Source organism: Schistocerca gregaria, chromosome 3 (assembly GCF_023897955.1).
Source record: "Schistocerca gregaria isolate iqSchGreg1 chromosome 3, iqSchGreg1.2, whole genome shotgun sequence".
Classification (NCBI taxonomy): domain Eukaryota; kingdom Metazoa; phylum Arthropoda; class Insecta; order Orthoptera; family Acrididae; genus Schistocerca; species Schistocerca gregaria.
This window is the reverse complement of record NC_064922.1, coordinates 734,854,719-734,877,294: the sequence shown is the minus strand read 5'-3', so window position 1 is coordinate 734,877,294 and position 22,576 is coordinate 734,854,719.

The window sequence follows — 22,576 nt, the reverse complement described above, 5'->3', positions numbered from 1 at the left end:
GTTCATTCTCATAAGGAAAGTGGGTCATTTGTCACATACTCAAGAAACTCTTGAGCAGAGTAAATTACTTTACTTTTGGTCCATCATTAAAGACTAGTTTTAAATTTATTTTCTGGCACTGTGTAGGCATTTTCAGGTAATTTGTTGAAGTAAACAGGACCAAGATATTAGTAACTGATGCGCTTCTTTGCAAGATTAGCTTATGGCATATTAATTGTATGTCCACTTCTTATGTATGGTCATGAACTGTCCTCCTTAAGTCGAATTTACTCAGATTCTCTTTAACGAAGACAAGGCAGCTGTAAATATGCAGGTCAGGCATTGTCATTATGTTTAGCTTCTTAAAATAATCTCGACATGATTCATATGGGCTAAGTCCTGCTACACACCTAATGGCTTTCTTTTGAGATTTAAACACTAATTTTGAGCCTACAAAATTGCCCAATAATAGTATTCTATAACTCAGTTGGTAATGGAAGAATGCAAAATATGCATGTAAAGGAAGTTTCTTTACTGACACTGCTCCTCAGCTTCTACAGCAGATAGATGCCACATGCCAATTTTCTACATAACTACCCTGTGTGGAGAAGTTTTGTTATCATGACTGGGAGCATTCAGATTGAATCCAACAGCTTCAGTTTTACTAACATTCTTCAGATGTATATGTGCCTTAAACCAAGTAGTATATCTCTCCGCTGCCACTGAGATGCTGTGTTGCACATTTTTAAGGTAGATATCACATGTGATGAGTGTTATGTCATCCGCATCTGCACTGCATCACAGGATATAACTTAAATCTGTAGGTTCAAATTACATCAGCACAAACAAGGTGTAGAATGTGGATAGGAGATCGCTGGAAAACTAGCGGTAAAATTTTTCTGTAATAGCTGTTTCTTCAGTTAAGTGTATCTTGTCTACGTGTGCAAAGTAAATTTTAAAATGCCAGACAAATATCAGTGTTTTCAAGAGTACATTACCGACTTTGTCGAAATGCATACGAGTCACAAATTAAAAGCAGGAAATACAGCGATAGGGATAATTAGGCATCTGGTTATAATTTTTTAACAGAGAAATTACGAATGGTTGACCAGATGGCAAGAAGGAAAGCTATCTATTAAAAAAATTAAAAATCAATCCTTACTGCAAAGTGCTAGCAAAGTAACGATGTATTTTCAATCGGGTGCTGCGGAGGAATGCTAGCATACACTTACTTAGTACTGTCAAATGTCATAATTTAATGTGAGTTATGACAATGTAGCAAAAAAAGTAGGCCCCATTAGTTCTGAAGAAGACAGCTTTCAGAATGTTGTATTAAGCTAATAATGGAAGATCTTGGAAAGAGCGCCTTCAGGTATACAGTTATTATTGCCTTTCTTTTACTTCTTAATACAATATGTAGTTCATAAAAAGAGTAAACATTCCAGATATACAGAAGGGAATTTTACAGTCGGGTAATTGGAAATCTTACTTAGAAACAAACTGAAGTGTAGCTCACTGGCTATGTAAATAACGTCTAAGAGCATTCTGTGTCTCAGACACCAGTAAAACCGTGGATGTGTGGAAGGTATGGTTCCACTTAATGCTTGTTTCGAAACTGCAGTAGCAAATTCTAGATCCTTGTAGCTCCTATTGGCAGGAATCTTAATGTCACCGTAAGTCGCTCATGTGGTGAAACTGCTCTCCTCATACAAGTTTTATATTCTAGGAGTTATGAAAGTCAAAAAATAATTACACGCCTCTAAATCCATCCCCAAATAATTACACAACTCCACGAGATCACCCTACAACTCGTGAGCGAAATTTGTTTGCGAAAACGTCTTCACTTAAGCAATGTGTAGACAATTTTCCTCTTTCTGTTTCTCGCGTTTTGTTTGCATTTTTTCAGCAACACAAATTGCGAACACTGACCGTAATAGAAATACTTATGTTTCCGAAAAAATTAAATAAATTTTGAGCTTACTGTATGAGAGTGTAGTCGCTTGCAACTGAAATTTCTTTTCTACACCAACAGATGGTGGACGAGTAGTAGATTGGAGCCTGACGCATATGAAAATACCAAATTTGTAGCGATCTATTGCATGCACACACATTTGCAGAGGTATATGTGCAGACTGATCATTGCTTATGGTTGGGTCTTTACCGCACAAAATTCATCAAGAATATCCGTCATTTATTTAGCTTTGGGCGTTGATCAACTTTATCGTTGTTAGTTCCTTAATTCCAATACTAGTACTTTTTGTATCATGGATCTCATAACCGCTAGCCATTTCCTGCTGAGCTGCTCATATCAGACGGATTGTTGCATATGGACACGATATTCGATGGGCATCGAGCCTCAGTTCGAAACGTGACTCGTCACTCGAGACAATTCTAATCGTCCATGAGATTCCAGGCCAGAGATGTTTCTGGAGGCGCCACAGATATCGTTGGAATACCAACTGGACTGTCGCCCTCCGTACGGCACGAGAGCCATAAGTGATGCTCTGGGGTGTCCTTTCTTTTCATAGCAGGACCTCTTTGGTCGTCATTCGCGGCACTCTCACAGCATAGTGGTGCGTCGACGATATTCTACACCCCGTTTTTTAGCCTTCATGCCACGCCATCCTGGGCTCACATTTCAACAAGATAATGTTCATTCACAAATGACGAGGGTTTCTGTGGGCTGTCTTCGTGCTTGCCAAACCCTACCTTGACCAGACCTCTCCCCAGTTAAGAACGTTTGGAACAGTATGAGTGGGGCTCCTAAACCAGCTTGGGATTTTGATGATCTAAGGCGCCAATTCGACAGAATTTGGCCGAATATCCCTCACGAAAACATCCAACAACTCCGTCAGTTAGTGCCAAGCTGAATGAATTCTTGCATGAGGGCAACAGGTGGAGTAACACATTAATAACTTGCTCAACTTGTGAAAGTCTTTCCCTTGAATAAATGATCCGATTTTTATGAAACTGTAATCATCTGTTTGTCTAAACATATATATATCGCATCTACCATTTTGCGTCCCATTCGGATAATTCCTTCGTGGTGCATCGTTTTCTTTCTTAGCGCATACATAAATGATCTGGCTGCCAGTGTGAGCAGCAATCTGTAGCTGTTTCCTGATGAAACTGTAGTGTATGGAAAGATGCAGTCGCTGAGTGACTGTACAAGGTCACAAAATTTCTGGCCGGTGTGATGAATGGCGGCTAGCTCTTCATGTAGAAAAATGTAAGTTAATGGAAATGAGTAGGAGAAACAAACTCATAATACTCGAATATAGCATTAGTAGTGTGCTGCTTGATACAGTCATGTTGATTAAATATCTAAATGTAACCTTGCAAAGCTATAAGAAATGCAATAAGAGTGTAAGGATTGAAGCATGGAAGGCGAATGGTCGACTTAGCTTTCTTGGGAGAATTTTTGGAAAGTATAGTATAGGAGAAGACATATAGGACGCTGTTTTGGCCCATTTTTGAGTGCTGTTCGAATGTATGGGATCCAGAGAAGGTCGGCTTAGAGGAAAATATCGAAGTAATTCAGAAGGGGCCAATATGTTTGTTACCAATAGGTTAGATAAACACCCAAGTCCTATGGAGATTCTTCAGGAAGTCAAATGGAGATTTCTAGGGGTAAGGCTATCTTTTTTGGGGGGGAAAATTATTGATAAAATTTAGAGAACTGTCATTTGAAATTAATTGTAGAACGATTTTACTGTCAACAACGTACATTTCGCATGGGGAACACAAAGATAAGATGAGATAAATTTGGGTTTGTACAGAGGTATATAGACAGTGGCGTTTCTCTCACTGTATTTTCGTGTGGAACAGAAGAGGAAATTACTAAAAGTGGTACAGGGACTCTTCACTACACGCTGTAGGATGGCTTTTGGAGTATGTATGTAGATATAGAAGCACTTGTTCTTGGAAAAAGATCAGTTCCCGTTTCCTTTCACGAGATACTTTAACCCTTATATTGATCCAAAACGATGTGAGTTCTGAAGCTATTGTGTTGTAAAAGCATGTGAAATACACAGTGGCAACTTAATGATGATGTTGATCCAAGTGCCAAAACAAATTCATCCTTATAATCCTGAGGCGAATCTTGCAATCTAAGGATCTCTGCGCTCTTAGCACAAACGCTTCGGTCATTAGAACAGACATCATATCCAACAGTTCTTGAAGCACCGTGATGCTGAAGTTGAAGGCTTTGGCGAAGAATTTTGTGAGGCATTTATAAACGAGAAGCAGCAGCAGAACAATTTTCAGTCACAACAGCAACATGCCACAACACCTAGAGAAGTGATGTATGCTGATTTATGCTGTTCTATGGAGTGTAAATCTGTGGGAGGGCTGAATATTCTCTTTCCTTTACTTGTGATTTTTCAATCATTCATAGTATATTTTTTCAAGTAGAAGTCTGACGCTGCAGAGAATAATGCAGAGATGGTGTGAATTATGAAGACTTTTTGTGGTCAACTACCAAAAACATTTCAATGTGATGGCGGATGCTAATTTAATAATATTGAAGTAAAATATTTGATGAAAATAAATGGTACACAACTCATCATTACAAATTATTACAATCTAGAGCAGAACGGATGTGCTGAGTATACCAACAGAACTGTTGTGGAACTAGCTCGAACCATGTTGCTAGCGCAGTGTCTGTCTATGTTTTTGTGGGCAGAAGCGGTAAAGGCGGCTGTTTATATGTTAAATAGAACTGATACAAATCGTATGAATACCAAACCACTTTACGACGTATTCACTGTTAAGACGAAACAGCTAAATATACTTCATCTTTTTAAGACAAAGTGTTTCGTTCATATTCCGAAGGAAAAGTAAAAGAAATAGAATCCTTAAGGAAAACCAGGAATCTTTGTTCATTATTCTAATGGCATTGATGACTTTCGAGTGGGGATTGAATCAGAAAAATGGATGTTGTTTTTGAACATGAGTAAACTGAAAGGACAATGGCAGTATTCACAAGTGTAACGGGCGGTCAAAAATCGAAGAGTCATATGAAGATGATGCAAGTATATTTCAAGAACGTGCAGAAGCAACTTCTAGCGAAAGGGAGTTGAGAAATTGGCAACAACTGAAGACACAAGAACATCTCATTGAAATGACGCAATTTGAAATAAATGAGCCTAAGAATTATACAAAGGCTATTAATTTCGTAGACCAAAAGCAATGGAGGAAGAAAAGTCTTCATTGAAGGAAAATGCTACATAGTCATTCGAATCTGGTCGTTGGTCGTATGTGCATTACAAACCATTTGTTTTAAAGAGTTAAATGCAAAGCTCAAGGTAAAATTGACTGCTATAGTGCAACACTAGTTGTTCATGGATTAGGTCAACAAGAAGACAATGACTACAGAGAAGTGCTTAGTCCTGTTTTTAGATATGATACAATTCGAGCAATTTTGATTGATGCTGCTAGTGAGCATCACAGCTGGCACAGTACAATGTAAATTCTGCTTTCTTGAATGACATCTTAAAAGAAGAGATATACATATATAGAGCAGCTTGATGGACACAGTGATGGTGATGGGACTGATCAGGTGTCCAAGCTTCATAGAAGTTTATGTGAACAAAATCTCCAAGATGCTTGAACCAACGATTCAAGGACTTTCTAACGAATCTTGGGCTTACAGAAAGTAAGTCAGATCCATGCCTGTTCTGTATAGAAAACTGCAATGGGAAGTTGGTGAATTAACATCTGCAAGTAAGAAGAAGGACATTCAAGTTTTCCTAAGTGAAATTCAGAACGAGTTTATGATTACTCTTCAGCCAGTATTATATTTCTCAAATATTAATATCTTATATCACAAGAATGGGTCAATAGATATAATCAAGAAAGTTACGCAACAGACATTCTTCAACAGCTGAAAATGACAGAGGCAATTCCTGTGTCAAGTGATATCTACAGCCAGATGAGACTACGAATGAGAAACCAACTAATGCTCCATATCGAGAAGCAGTTGGCTGTCATATGTATGGCGCTACCGGTACAATGTCTTATATGCGATTAGTAGTGAGCTATGTGTCAAAATTTTTAGAGAACCCGCAAGAAAATCACTTGTCTTTGGTAAAAAGAATTCTAAAGTATATATAACATGTTCAGTTCATTGGATGTAAAGTATGATGCTAGCAATGCAAGTGAAATACTGATGCTGATTATATCAGTGATTCAGCAACACAATACTCAATTAGGCGATTTATTACAAGTTACTGCGGAGGAGCAGTTACCTGGGCTAGTAAGTGGCAAGAGTGCATATCACTCTTAACAAGTGTGTCAGAATATCTGGCTCGAATGAAGGGGTTTGAGAAAGAATAAGACTATCCAAGCTCTATGAAGAAATTTCATCACAGAAAAGTATTCCTGTTCTTTTTGTTGATAATACAATTGCCACTGAACTGGAAAAAAATCCCAAATTTTACAAGAGATCAAAACATATTGATGTTCACATGCACATCTGTGAGAAAATTCAAGAAAGCTGTCAGGCATGTACTAAGCAAGAAACAAGTTGCAGATACTCTCACCAAACTAGTGCCATGTGTGCACCTCGAAGATTTAAAATCATTAACCGGAAAGTGTTAAGTACTATATTTAGCAATATAAACATTTAGGGAAAGTGCTGGCTGGAGTGGCCGAGCGGTTCTAGGCGCATCAGTCTGGAACAGCGCGACCACTACGCTCGCAGGTTCGAATCCTGCCTCGGGCATGGATGTGTGTGATGTCCTTAGGTTAGTTAGGTTTAAGTAGTTCTAAGCTCTAGGGGACTTGTGACCTCACATGTTGAGTCACATAGTGCTGAGAGCCATTTGAACCATTTAGGGGAAGTGTTTAAGTGAAATGTTTATATTAATCTCTATGCAGTGAAGCATATATCTGTCTTTTGTTTCTGTTATAAAATATGGGTGTCTTCTGTAGAAACCACATTGTGTTTGTGTTTATATCCTGACTTTTTTTCTGGAAGTTTGTGAACTAGTAAGGAATCCAGATACTTCACAAACAGTTCAAATTTCGCAATAGGGATCTATATATAGTATAATTAAAAGTGAACTATTTTTCAGTATAATTCACAAGCACACATATCTGCATGCTAATCACTGCAAAGTATGCATTAGTCTCAGTGTTTTTGAACTCATGTTCTACCGTCTGTAACTGTACCTCCTTTACCCACATTAGATCTACACAATTAAGAGGCTAGAGTGTGTGACGGTACAAACCCCTGTTACTAGATAAGTGTTTCTAGTATGCAAGGATTGCTTTGTGGAGAGCGAGTGGCCCCCGCCAGATTTGCAACGGTCGGTGGGATGGTCTCCGCCGCCAGGCGACCACGTGGCCTGCAGCATGGGGTGTTGCTTGGTTTTTCGCACATTACGCGAAAACTATGTAACTTACAGTGAAGAGCGAATCGATAGTGGATTGTGCTGAGCAATATGCACCTACTGAAAGATCGATCTTTATTTCAAGTCAAGAGACGCAACAGTTATAGTAACCTCAAAATCGGTTAATATCACGAATACTGAAAGATTAATAAAAATAGTAAATAACAACTTACAGAGATGAGCGAGCACTCATTAAAAACGCTTCGTCATACCGGATCGAGTGCCGTAGTCATATGTTAAGATTCATAAATAATTATGCCCGTAAAGAGCAATAAACAAAGTAGGATGGAAAATTGTTCATAAAATTCAATAGAAAATTCATGACGTAAAGAACAGCACTACATAGTAGTGGGTGGCATCACATGTATTTTAAACTAGTTAAGTTGTACTGTACACTTAAATTGCGGTAGCTTTCATTGTTTGCAAATTATTAATAACATTTATCGCCTATAATTAATTAATTATTACAGATACGAAGATTTTGAGTAGCCCAATGTGTAGATCACTATAGATTACGTCTAAAAACGGTGCTTTATGCAGTTCTATGTTAAAACTTTGCAAGACAGATGTCAACAAACAAATTTGCGTTAAGTGGCGAAATTTTGCAAAAACTAAAACTTGATTTACGGCTGATAGGATAATCCTAGAAATTAATGTAATATAGTAAATAATATTTACTTTTTAGCATGGTTCCGGTGGTGTACTTACATCTATCGAGGGATGTATGTATCAAAATTTGTAACCTTAACTGGTGAGATTGGTACTTGGACAACAAGGGGGGTTGACGTTTGAGCTTATATAAGCGAGAGGCCACCTTGACCAGGGGTCAGTCGTTGGTCAGTCGTTTTGGAGGGTGGGTGGAGAGTGAGCCCCACTTGAGGGTGGTCCATGTGGTCGTTTGAGTAAGAATTTTTCGCGCCGCTTTATTTCGACAGAGAGTATTGTTTAATAGTATAAGTGTGCAGGCATACATTTGGTGAACTGGAAGTGCTACAATTATTTGTGTGAGTACGAATTACGAGGTATACATCAGCGTAAGTGAACATGTGGCGATCTGTGATTTCGCACCAAAACTGCTAGAACAAAGAGGACAGTGGGACTTGTGGTTCTGTTCGAATTGAGTGAGTAATTTTCATTTATACATTACTGCTATTGGGGACTCGGAATCAAATTATTATTAAAGTAAAACTGTAAACCGTCTCACCAGTGCTAATTTCATTGTGTGAAAGAAAAGGACAATGCCAATAAATAGTGATTGAACTGGGTCGTGAAAATCTGATTTTGCTATAATAATCGCCTAATTTTGCCCCCTAGCATAAACTATACTCATGTCTGAGTGAATAATTAATTCAAAAACTATAACTAATGTGCGGGTGTGGAACAGTGTACTTATGCATCAAGTGTGGAAATCATCCCCTTAGACTTACATGAGAAACAAAATTTGCAATGAGATTTTTAACCAACATATGTAAATGCACATTCATGTGAACTCTTCAACCGCACTTGTTTATTTACCGCCCTCTAGCAAGTGTAACCTATATATTTAACTTCTGTAACCCTAATGGCTAAGTAGTGCTCAGATAGATACATGACGTCTATTTTTCAGAGCTCTCTAAATTTTCCATATAGACAAGATGCTCTTGCACTTCATTACTCTGTTCTCTAATATTGTGATGAAATAAGCTAACCTTATTCTTCTGTGCATTCTTAAGCACTTTGTGGGACTTTTATGCAGTGGTGGATAATGGGCCTAAATTCTGAGGAGACCAGAAAATGTACTGGAAAATCTCCCTTCCTTATTCTTCTGTGCATTCTTAAGCACTTTGTGGGACTTTTATGCAGTGGTGGATAATGGGCCTAAATTCTGAGGAGACCAGTAAATGTACTGGAAAATCTCCCTTCCTTCCCTGTTAATGTCCGCATACCCAGCATTCCTAACGACCACCAACACTACCACTATGACTACTAAGATCTCGATGATGGCTGCCACTATTACCACAACTGCTAATAATAATAATAGCAATGGCACTCACATCTACTCATAACCGAAATGGTACATTTGGCAACTGACTGTTGTTGCTTGTACAACAAGTTAACTTGAAGATTCTTATTTTTCTCGCACCTTTCGATGACATTGTTGTACCATGTGCCTCGGCTTTCAAATATTTGCAGTGCTGGTTCTTCAGTTGAGGTATAAGCAAGAGCTGATAAGCGAGCCTGGGTCATACTGTTCCTCGAGTATGTTTTTACCTGTTTAAGACAAGATAAACACCTTTCAACTGATTTACTTGTTGCATGAATGGTAGCAATTATAAAAAGTAATTTGAAAGCTTCTGTAAGAATTGGGTCAATTTAATGCTCACTCTTTTTTTTGGTTATGTCTCCCAAACTGATCAAGTGGAACATTTATTTTTGCTGGGAATTAATTAGAATCACCAAATTCTACCTGCAACTGCGAGAGACTGAAGGACACACCACACAGTTGTAATAATATATTCACACCTTTCTACAGGGAAATGCTGAGCATAATTGGCGAACTGAATAGTATCGCTCTGTTTAAGGAGGAACAGTGTATCACAAAATGAAAATCTTCTTGGAAGCTTCAGGTTGTGAATTAGTTGAGCATTTTATGGAATTTAAAATGTTTTTCATGTGAACTATGCGTTTTGAAACAACATTGTTGCAAAACTGCACATCATTGTTTTTTTCTGAAGAAAGTTGAGAAGCAGTTCAATCTTTAAAAATATGCTTTTAAAAACAGAGAGAAGAAAGGACAATCAGAGTCTAGGAGGTTATTTTTAAAACCATATGCTTCTCTTGTAGTTGTTGCATTAGAATCTAGATTGTCAATTATTTTGTTTAAACCCTCAATTAGCTCTGAACGGTTTTTGAGAATGGTATATATTGTTCTGGCTTTAGAGTTTCATTACGTTTCATTGTTGCAAGGAATGCTATAAAACTTTCTCCTTCTGTGATAATTATATCCAATGATGCTTTATTCAGTTTTATATTTATTACACATTAAAATTTATTAATATTTTTTGCACTGAGTAAGACTGGGGTCAATATTTTTTCTTGAAAGTAACATTTGGTAAACAACTGATAAATTTGAAGTTATAATGTATCATTTAAGTTTGTGATGTCTTCTGTAGACTGATGTTTAAAATTATGAAATTCGTCTTAACAAATGCTAAAAGATTCCAAATGAGAAAAAAATTAGAATATCTTAACCTTGCTTTTATAGACTATAAAATTTGCTATGCCTTGAGCATAAGCATTCCAAGTCTAAGATTAATCGCCTCGACATGACTGGGTGTTTGTGTTGTCCTCATCATTTCATCATCATTCATGAAAGTGGCGAAATTGGACTGAGCAAAGGTTGGGAATTTGTATGGTCGCCGATAACTGCGCAGTTGAGCGCCCCACAAACCAAACATCATCATCTAAGATTAATCATCAGGAGACAATATGTTTCAGTGCAAAAATGTATTATTACATGGGTCTTATGTATTTCTGTATGGCAGTATTTGATCAGTGCTCATGAGCAAGAGTGAAAGTTATTTCTGATTGATAAACAAAAGTTATAACATGACAAATTATAAAGACACAATTGTAATGTATTGCAGCTGTACTTATATTAAGAATGCAGTTGCTATTGAATGAAAATGAAGTTTGGTCCTTCTTCTTAAGCAATGCTGAGAAGAAAAGTTCATTATAAGAGGTACAACATCATAGCTATAAAAAGACATTGAAAGAATTTTACCTGTGTGCAGAAGTGAAATGACTGTGCAAGGGCTTCTTAAAAAAATATAAGAAACTTAACACACCTTTAATGGAATATGTGGATTCCAAAATTGGCTCAGGAATCTATTGTACTGCTTTTTGTAACATATGCTTAATTTTCCAAGGTCAGTCACACTTTTGTATCGATATCTATAATAATAGTTACAGTATAATGGCTGCTGTGTGTGATAGGACCTGTATAAAATTTTAATTATTTGTCTTTTATTCGAATCATAGGATACATAAGGATATGAATATTAACACTTTGTGAATATAGTTTTCCAAAATTGTTCAAATGTACATGTAATAATTCCAATTATTTTCCTTTTCATGAAAAAAAGCCTTCCAATTTATAAGTAGAATATATTCTTGTGGTAAAAAGACTCTTGGAAAAGTGTAAATAATTGAAGAATATTACAAGACATTTACAGGGAATGACATTAATGAACATATTTGTCTTTCGAATAACTGAGTAAAAATTGTTAATAGTATCAACAAAATCATGCTAGGCATATTTGCACCCAATTTATATAACTCTTTTGGGAGTCTCTACTTAGTATTTCGAGGAAAATAATTTTTCTTTTTTTCGTACAGATAGTTTCACTTATTAGGACAAATGGTGTAGCCATTTCTATTGCTGTTACAGTCCAGGTGTAGACAGAAACCACCCTGCCGGTAAACTACCCATATCCACAATAATAAATAATATATTATAGTAAATATAGACATTACTGATAGAATTTCATAATGGAAGCGAACAATATTATTGAAAAGAGACAAAATAATGCGATCTGACTAAATGAATATACCAGCAATTAATAACAAGTCGCTAATGGAAACTGTGATGATACAAGAAAGCACTGAAAGTAGGACAGATGATAGCTGGATTTTAAAGTGAGCACGAATAGCCAACAATGGTTTGTCGAAAACAGATGATACACGAATACTTTATGATAAATAACTGTCTAGATTGACGCTCACAAGCGCGATTTCACGTGATAGTGTTTATTGTAACGATTTACGTGAATCACATATCTTTCCTGGTCCACAACAGGTTCCTCAACAGGATCAACAGTAAAGAGTAAGAAATCCTGTCTTGTTGACATCCAGGGGTGACAATCACGTCCTACTGTCTAAGCAGTTGGTTCATATGTCATGTAACTTTGAAACAGGCTTTTCGAGTTTTGGCAAAAGTTAACACAATTTAAACGAAAAATTTTCCAAACTGCTTTAAGTGGAGCTAAGACAAGGTGCAGCCGCTGCATGCGTTTGCGCTTTCCTACCTAATTCCAGCTGAGCTGCGTTACTCACGATTACGTTACTTTTGTAAATCCTTGTCCTTGTTCCTACTGGTTATTGTGCCATCCGTTTATACAGTTAATATTGTTTCACCTTATTCGTCATTTTCCATGTGCATCATGTAACAGAGAAACAGTAATTAGTACAAGTACATTTGTCGAACAACAATCAAGTACTTAGTTTTTGTTCCACCAGCACTGTCCCTGTCAGCGGTCGCCAGTGTGGCGAAATAAATAAAAAAATTAAATTTATTTGTTTTTTGAAAGGAGGAAAAGTTCTGGACATGGAATTGTAACTTCAGAATTTTTGAAAGGCTTTTTGACAGACTGTATTGACCGTATTGAATGCGGACAAATTAAGTGCTGCGTGAAATATGCCTGTAATATAGTTTACCATTCCGATTAATTACATTTTTTAATTCTACATCATTGTTGAATGAATCAGAGTTCTCACCTTTGACGTAGAATTAGTCCTTCTGCCACAATATTAATTCATTAGTCGCCATCGATGTTCTTCTCTTTGTTGACTGTGTGTATCTTCCTAAGTTGGCATCGGTTCACTTCCTGAAGACGGTGGAAACCAAGGAAATAGAATGCTACATCGCTTTAAATAATTTTCGTAACACATCGATACTTCTCACTATTTTTATTCACAAGACAATAAGGCTTGCTCTGGTAGTCGCACGAACTATAATTACTAACAATATGGCTGCCTTTCCACACACTCCAAAATTACGTCCGTCCTCCACAAGGCAACAATCGAAAGTGTCTCTTAGCTCCTTCTTGGAGTATGAAACAAAAGAGAATCCAACGTGAACATTACAAAGACTATAATCTAGATGCCTCTCAATTTACTCTTTGGCGTAGCCTTTAAGGTATTGTATGTCTCTGCGTCGAAATGTGTCATCACAACTGCCCCCCTACTGTATACTGTCACTAGAAAATTTTATTTGGTTGACAGGATACAGTAGTCGACCTTGCAATTTGTAGGTTTGGGGGTCTTTTATTTACAAACTTCATTTTTACTCTCATTTTCATGGCACTGTGAATTCTTTGGTATTATTGAGTGTGTGTCAGTTTTTTTGTTATACTTATGCTAATATTTACAAACCTTAATCCTAATATACAAAGTTCTCGTTAATACTGAGAAAACGACATCATGTAGTAAAGTTTGTACAATAAAATATACACTCCTGGAAATTGAAATAAGAACACCGTGAATTCATTGTCCCATGAAGGGGAAACTTTATTGACACATTCCTGGGGTCAGATACATCACATGATCACACTGACAGAACCACAGGCACATAGACACAGGCAACAGACCATGCACAATGTCGGCACAAGTACAGTGTATATCCACCTTTCGCAGCAATGCAGGCTGCTATTCTCCCATGGAGACGATCGTAGAGATGCTGGATGTAGTCCTGTGGAACGGCTTGCCATGCCATTTCCACCTGGCGCCTCAGTTGGACCAGCGTTCGTGCTGGAAGTGCAGACCGCGTGATACGACGCTTCATCCAGTCCCAAACATGCTCAATGGGGGACAGATCCAGAGATCTTGCTGGCCAGGGTAGTTGACTTACACCTTCTAGACCACATTGGGTGGCACGGGATACATGCGGACGTGCATTGTCCTGTTGGAACAGCAAGTTCCCTTGCCGGTCTAGGAATGGTAGAACGATGGTTTCGATGACGGTTTGGATGCACCGTGCACTATTCAGTGTCCCCTCGACGATCACCAGAGGTGTACGGCCAGTGTAGGTGATCGCTCCTCACACCATGATGCCGGGTGTTGGCCCTGTGTGCCTCGGTCGTATGCAGTGCTGATTGTGGCGCTCACCTGCAAGGCGCCAAACACGCATACAACCATCATTGGCACCAAGGCAGAAGCGACTCTCATCGCTGAAGACGACACGTCTCCATTCGTCCCTCCATTCACGCCTGTCGCGACACCACTGGAGGTGGGCTGCACGATGTTGGGGTGTAAGCGGAAGACGGCCTAACGGTGTGCTGGACCGTAGCCCAGCTTCATGGAGACGGTTGCGAATGGTCCTCGCCGATACCCCAGGAGCAACAGTGTCCCTAATTTGCTGGGAAGTGGTGGTGCGGTCCCCTACGGAACTGCTTAGGATCCTACGGTCTTGGCGTGCATCCGTGCGTCGCTGCGGTCCGGTCCCAGGTCGACGGGCACGTGCACCTTCCGCCGACCACTGGCGACAACATCGATGTACTGTGGAGACCTCACGCCCCACGTGTTGAGCAATTCGGCGGTACGTCCACCCGGCCTCCCGCATGCCCACTATACGCCCTCGCTCAAAGTCCGTCAAGTGCACATACGGTTCTTGTCCACGCTGTCGCGGCATGCTACCAGTGTTAAAGACTGCGATGGAGCTCCGTATGCCACGGCAAACTGGCTGACACTGACGGCGGCGGTGCACAAATGCTGCGCAGCTAGCGCCATTCGACGGCCAACACCGCGGTTCCTGGTGTGTCCGCTGTACCGTGCGTGTGATCATTGCTTGTATAGCCCTCTCGCAGAGTCCGCAGCAAGTATGGTGGGTCTGACACACCGGTGTCAATGTGTTCTTTTTTCCATTTTCATGAGTGTGCAATGAATACAACGTTATTTACAAATGTTTACTTCCTCATCAGAGGTGAAAATAAAGTCCTTGTATTTCTTTCTGTAATTATTCTGGGGTGACGAGCTTTGTTCGCTAGCCCCAGTGTTGAATATGGGCGGGTGATACGCGCGCCAGACTGTTTGGTCGTCCGCAAGCGGGCGATGTTGGTTGAATGTGCGCGCCAGTGCCCTGAATATACACCGACGTGCGGGTACCGTCGAGACTTTCGAACCTCAGTATGCGTGTGCTTTTTGTAGTTCCTTCCAGTACTTAGACTGGATACGACGAGGTACACTGGAATTTGTGCCCCGAAGAACACACCACACTATGTGCGAGGCGGAGGCCGATCCCGTCGATGCAGCTCCAGGTAAGAAGTCTACCATGTCAAACTTGTTTGGCATTGTCCTTTCCTATTGTGACGCCATGGGTCGTTTGACGATACAAGCCTCAATTTTCCGATGTCACTTGTTTAGGTTTGCTGGCACTTGCAACGTAGCACTACTTTGCACAATTTTAATTTCTACACACACAACTTTAACCGCGAGTATTACGATCGAAACTTCCTTTTTCACTAAACTTTTTTCTTTGCATTAACCCCTTTTACCTATTGTACCTAGATTCATTCCGCTCAATACTTCTGGTCAATGTACATAAGTATTCACAGGTTTGTAAGTCACGGGACTTGGCATGAAATACAAAATACATCACATACAATGGAATAGCATATAACACATACAATACATTGTTTACATTAATTACAGGAAAAAACTATCGACTAAAATTGAAAGATTTTTGACCACTCATAGTGGCTTCTTCGTCTTGGATTTTACTGAGACACACACCTTTTCCATTAACCTGTTAGAAGGAACAAGTCCTTTGTTTTCCTTCTCGAACTCGAGTATAAGTTAAGGTTTACCTCCGTTACGTATTCTTCATACGCAACGACATGCATCAGCATGCAGAGAACACACCTGTAGCCGCTCCACTGCAGCTTGGGAAGGGAATTTTCTACCTTCTACTTAGGGTAGTGGCAACGACTACGTGTATGCTACGGTTTTTACGTATGAAATCTGAAAATGCACGAAGTAATCATTTATATGGAGCATAACCCTAGTATGTACAGTGTTTTGTGCTTAAGCACGTTCTGGTGTGCTTGTAAATCATCACCTCTAATAAAACTTCCTACATTAACATCGACATAGAAACATAAAATCTTGAAGTTCAGGGTGTAACTACTATTACTATCTACAGTATTTCACAGTAGCGGCACGCCCTTGTGTGCGTGTATCATCTTCAATTAAAGTGTGCTTATAGGCGTCTCATGTTATCATGGGAGAAAAAATACAGACATTTTAAAGCATCGGTTGTCATAAAAATCTATGTACACGAATAATCCGACTTTTCATAGCTTCAGTGCAAAACAAAATTCTGTATGACGTTTTTGTTCATAATTCATTTTATAGACGATTCCTTTGCTTACAGATCGTCGGTCACACTACTTACCTGTATCTCGTTCAGCGGCAATATCCTTTTCATTCTTTGTGACTGTAAATCGTGATATGTATGAAAGATATAATTTTGACATGATTTCTCATTTCATGTTTCAAGTGTGTAAACTAATTCATACTTTCCTTCTGCATACATGAGTGAAGCATCGCTTATGTTGCACTTTGTATCAGGTTTTTCGTATTTTCTCGTAAATTCGTAGAGTCTTACGGGTTTAATTAAGTTGTTTCTTGACGTTAGATATACATGTTTATATGAGGTTGTGTTAGAATTTCATTTTCCTTATACACTTCTATGTTGTTTAGGTTCCATACATGTACAGAGCTTCTTTCGCCTTTCACACATTCATAGATACGTTTATACACACAAAAAACATCTACCACTATAATATACACTTTGCTGGTGGGGTCCTTTTTCGGTACCCGGCACCAATCCCTCAATATTCCAAAATAATTCAGGGTGTGCTGAGCATCATCCCCTCATACTAATAATACTTACAACTAAATATTTCTTCTTACATACATAACTGCCTTACGGTCCATTAATGCACAATCATTCCATATTTTCCTCCTTTACACTTTAGCTTTCGTAGATGTGACCTCGTGTATAACTTATATATTCTATAAAGTTGTTTGCTGAGTACTTTAGATGTTTCCTAACGTTAATGTGTTTCTCTCTATATAAATCCTAGGTATTTGTTTTGAGAGCGGTTCAGTTCATTACTCACGCTGCATAGATCTGTTTATTATTTTCCTATTTTAAAGCTTGTGTCATTCTTTTCTTTAGTCACAAAAATTTACGCGTTTACCTTGTTCATTCTGAAAATCGCTAGCTACTGTGTAACGTAAATGTATGCGTTATCTCTTTGCTTTCCTCTTTGCTGCTTACTACCTATATGTAATTGTTTGTTGTTCTCGTGTACATGGCCTTTCTTCCGGTTTTATATCTGCATTATTTATTTATTTTCTATTGTGTTATTTTCTTTCTCCTTCCATACAAGCTAAGATTTTACTCAATACAATATAATATGATAATACCGTCCATGACCAGTATGTACTTGTATGTTCACTTTTATTACGTAATACCAGCTTATAATTAAATTTTCTAAGTTACTATTTACAAGACTTGTGTACCCTTTTCTTTCTTATTTTTGAATGGCTCTCGTCACTGTGTCTCATAGTAAGCGTGGTCTCAAAACTTTTAAACGTTCGGCGCATGCGCACTTATGTACCATGACTGGACTGCATGCGCGGAGAAAACTCAGCTATGTTGGTGAACATTATTAGTGATAGCCGCCATCGTGTAATATGAGTCACGTGTCGTCTGGACTCGACCGCGCATGCGCCTTCGCGCTTTGTATTAGTGGTGGGCAGGAAATAGCGTATCTGTTAGAAATCACAGTGATCGAGAAGTCACAGATATCACAGTAACAACTTTACAAAATCTAACTGCGATTTCAGTCACAGTTAGCAGTCGCAAGTAACATTTCACAATAAACGCCGTGAGCCATCTGTTGGCCGAATTCCATACTGCTTTCTGCGATTGCAATGACAAATCGCAACTAAGAGGTGCAAGTAGCAACTAAAAAGCGCAGTTAACAGTGCCATCTATTGGCCAAAATTGTACTACGATCATCTCTGCTACACGCTATTGAGTCTAGCTGCGATTTCCGTGACAAGTCGCAACTAAGAGTCGCAAGTAGCAACTAAAAAGCGCATTTAACAGTGCCACCTATTGAGCAAAGCTCATACTATGCTATTCGCTACCGAGTCAAACTGTGATTTCCGTGACAAATCGCAACTAAGAGTCACAAGTAGCAACTAAAAAGCGCAGTTAACATTCTTTTCCTAGTGCCACCTGTTGAACGACGTATGTACTTCGTTATAAGAGCCTTGTGGCTCACGAGGTTGGTGTGCTGTGTGTGAGTATGAAGGGCTTATTTCATTAGTGGTACAAGTCCATTTTTGTTCATTTTGAGATACGGAGTCGTAAAGTTAAATGAGCGCTGAAAAATCTACAGTTGAGATACCAGAAATTTCAAGCATATGGCTTCTTGCTAGAAATGTACCTTTATTAATGTTTGTTTGAATCATTAATTTCAGAAGTATTATAGACAGAAAAGTGGAGATAATGGACTTGTACCACTATCGAAATAAGCCCTTCACTTTATATGACGACATGCACATTCAGCATCAGTTATGATTGGTCAAACACAGCTGTGACTCTGAATGTATTATATTAATAAGAAGCAACATTGCCTTTTTCTCCTGAAGATATCAAGTGACGTAACAAATGTGATTCTGCTTCCAATATGACAATTTTGGTTAATATTCCACATGTCTACAGGACTTTGCAATGTTAACACAGCAGAACTCAGACATCTGTATAAGTGTAGTGAAATGAAAACAGCATTATTGAGTCATATGAATGTCTCACTTTTATTCCGGCACAGTTCAAGACTCTGGATAAAAGTGTTGCCCCTGGTGTTCTACATGGCAACTTCACACACACGAACTTTTTGCCGACACTACAACCACCTACATAAGTAAGCTTTTCCTGTGTTACTTTCAAATACTGCACTTAAGCTATTCCTGATTTAACTGGAAGATCTGTACTTCCCACTTTCATATCAACAGCCTCAAAATGCATATTCTATACCTCGGGCTATGTTGCAAGTCAGTGTCACACCAAGATTGTGGAGGGGGGCGGGGGGGGGGGGGGCGGCGGCGGCATGTCACTCTTCAACTAGTGTTTACCAGTAAATATGTGGCGGAAAATTACGGGTATAGGACGGTTTAAACATGTGGAAAATGAGATTTTCATTATTCAATCACTGTATTTAACATTTATTATTCCTTTAAAATCGCATAACAACTTCAATAAAACACAGTTTAATCACTCATCTGCACACTTATTTCACAATTATGTCACTTTAAAATGCAAATCCTCTAAGAGCTGTCTTGAATCTTCACGAGTCTCTCTCAATAGCCTTGATGTGGATAGATACGTACAGCAACCAGTAATCGAGAGTCAGAACTGAGTATGCAAAATCACAAGGATTATTAAACAATTTTTGCTGTCACCAATTACAAGCAATATAATTGACAGAGTAGATTGCTAATATTTGCTGTAATGAAAGCCACTCAATGGGGTATATTTCACATTTGCAAGAACGATCTCACTGAAGTAATTAAGTCCATCGAAACACTTAGAAACTAACCTCTCGTCTGACGAAAACGGTCTAAAGACGCAGTGGCAATTTCTCCAGATCTGTTAACAATGATATTTTGAGTTATCAATTTACTGAGTGACTGAAATGTAGTTCGGGAACCTGTGAACATAACAATATGTTAGAATTCATTTTCTAAACATGAACTATTACGCTACTGTATGGCTACTTACATATTAATAACACTATTAATATTTTCACAGTTGTTTCTTTATTACATAATTACAGCCAACGGAAGAACAAACGTAAAACTTACTTACCAATGACAGATTTGTTGAGATGCAATTTTCTGTGTGGGCAGATGAAACTTTTTCATACGGTGGTAAGTCACAGAAATCGCAGAAATCACAGAAATTGCAGAAGTGGCAGAAGTCACAGAAATCGCAGAAGTAGCAGAAATCGCAGAAATAGCAGAAGTCACAAAAATCGCTAAAGTAGCAAAAGTCACAGAAATCGCGGAAGTAGCAGAAATCGCAGAAATAGCAGTGGCGGTGGGATACACGACCTACGTTCTTTAACTGCGACAAATCACGGTTAAGAATAGCAGATACTGAAAAGTAGCATTCAGAGAAATCACTGATATCGGAAAATCGCAGTTTAGCTCATCACTACTTTGTATACACTCAGCTGATCGGACAGGGAAGGGGGAAGGTTTCTCCTCGGCTCGGTGCCTACAGCGCGGCCAATGCCCTCGTCTTGCCATGCCGTTATCGCGTGCTCTCCAACTGAGTGTTGTATTGCAACTTTGACATGTGGTTTGTTGCTCGTCTCAAACGAACAAACTCTGACCTGCGCGCTAATTTGTCTTTGTTCCTTTCTCTTAAATAACTGAATTAGACTACAAAAGTACCGTATGGTTTATTTTATAGTGTTAAGACTCACAGTAACACATGTTTCGTTAGGTGTGGTTAACTATGCGTTCTTTAGCTGGAATATGCCCCCAGTTGATTACTAATTTCGATGTTTAACTGAAATTTCAGTTATGTTTTCTAGTTTAATGAATGTTTTTCACTAACTGACTGTCTTTTGTTTTCGTGTTTGCAAGTTTCTTAGGTTAATGACAGCAATTTTACCATGTGATCCAAGGTTGTACAATTTCAATTTTGCTAAAATAAAATATAACCTTTAATGAAAAAAATTCCTTGATATCCTTGTGGGGGTATAACCCTTTCACCTTGCCCGTTCATGTGTTACCTAACAGATAACATTCTGGGTGAGGTTTGTCTACCATAATGAAAGGGCCATCACACAACAACTGCCACTTTTTCTTTAATGCCTTAATTTTAGAGGATTTTGGGTGGGTACGTAATAGCACTTCTTGTCCAATGTTAAATTCTGTAACCTTTCTTATCTTTTTGTTGAACTGTTTTCTCCTTATTTCTGCTTGTTCTTCCATCTGTAGTAATGCTTGACATACCTTTTCGTCTAGTGTTATTTCCTTTGTGGCTAATTTAGGTAAAGGTTTAGCCCATTCGTCAAGTTCTGTGCCTTGAAACATTAACTCTGTAGGTGTAAAGCCTGTTGAAGTATGAATTAAATTATTTACAATATGCTGAAATGGGGCTATGTATTCTACCCATTTTGTCTGCTGATTTGGTATATAAGTTCTTATAAAGCGATTAAATTCTTTGAAATTTCTCTCAATCGGGCTCGATTCTTGGTGAAATTTGGATACCAATATATGTTTTATGTTTTGAGATTCGAGAAATATTTTCCATTTATTACTAGTGAAGTTTCTTGCATTATCAGTTAATATAATTTTCGGTTTTCCCACTAGTGGTATGTAGTCTTCTATAATGCGTCTGATTATTGATCCCGACAGTACTGCTTTTATAGCATACATTTTTAAGTACTTTGTGAAGACATCATAAAATGCGATCACACATCTAACACCTCCCCTAGCACGTGGAGGTCCTGCTGCGTCCACGGAAACTAGTTCTCTTGGTCTATTTGGAATGATAGGGTGCAATACGTCCAAACAAGATCTATTAAGATGTTTAACCTTCTAACATATTGTACACTTTTTTACTATTTGTTCAATCCTGCGTCTGAGATTCAGGAAGTAACAATACGTTGATATTTTCGATGTACATTTTGATACCCCATAGTGTACCCATACTCTATGTGTGTGTCTTATCAAATTGTCTATGTATTCTTCTGGGATGCAGACACACCAGGTGTTGGATTGCGAATTGCGCCTGTAGAAAAGAACATCGTTTGACATTGTGTAGTATTATTTCAATGTACTATTGTCATCTGCCTGCAGTTTTGCATAACTTGTCTCCATCTATTGTCTTCCTTTTATAGTTTGCTCATGTCTTTACACATCTTTCTGTAATATGGTTGAAATGTGCCATCATTCATCAGAAAAACTCTAAAATCGGAAGTCTGTTCGATCAATTCATTGAACTCGCTCAAGCCTTGTGGCAAGCGCGATAATGCGTCGGCAATTACATTCTGTTCACTCTTGATATAAACTATCTCGAAATCAAATTCCTGGAGGAATAAACACCAACGTGCAATCCGTTTGTGCAAAAATTTGCATGTGAGTAAAAACGATAATGCTTGATGGTCACAGAACACTTGTGTATGCCTTCCCCAGAGATAGTATTGGAACTTGCGGAAAGCCCACACTACAGCTAACGCCTCAAGTTCAGTTGCCGAATAGGCTCTTTCACATTCCGTTAACGTTCTACTGGCAAAACTAATTATGTTTACTTTCTGTTCTCCATTATAATTTACTAATTGGAACAGACAAGAGCT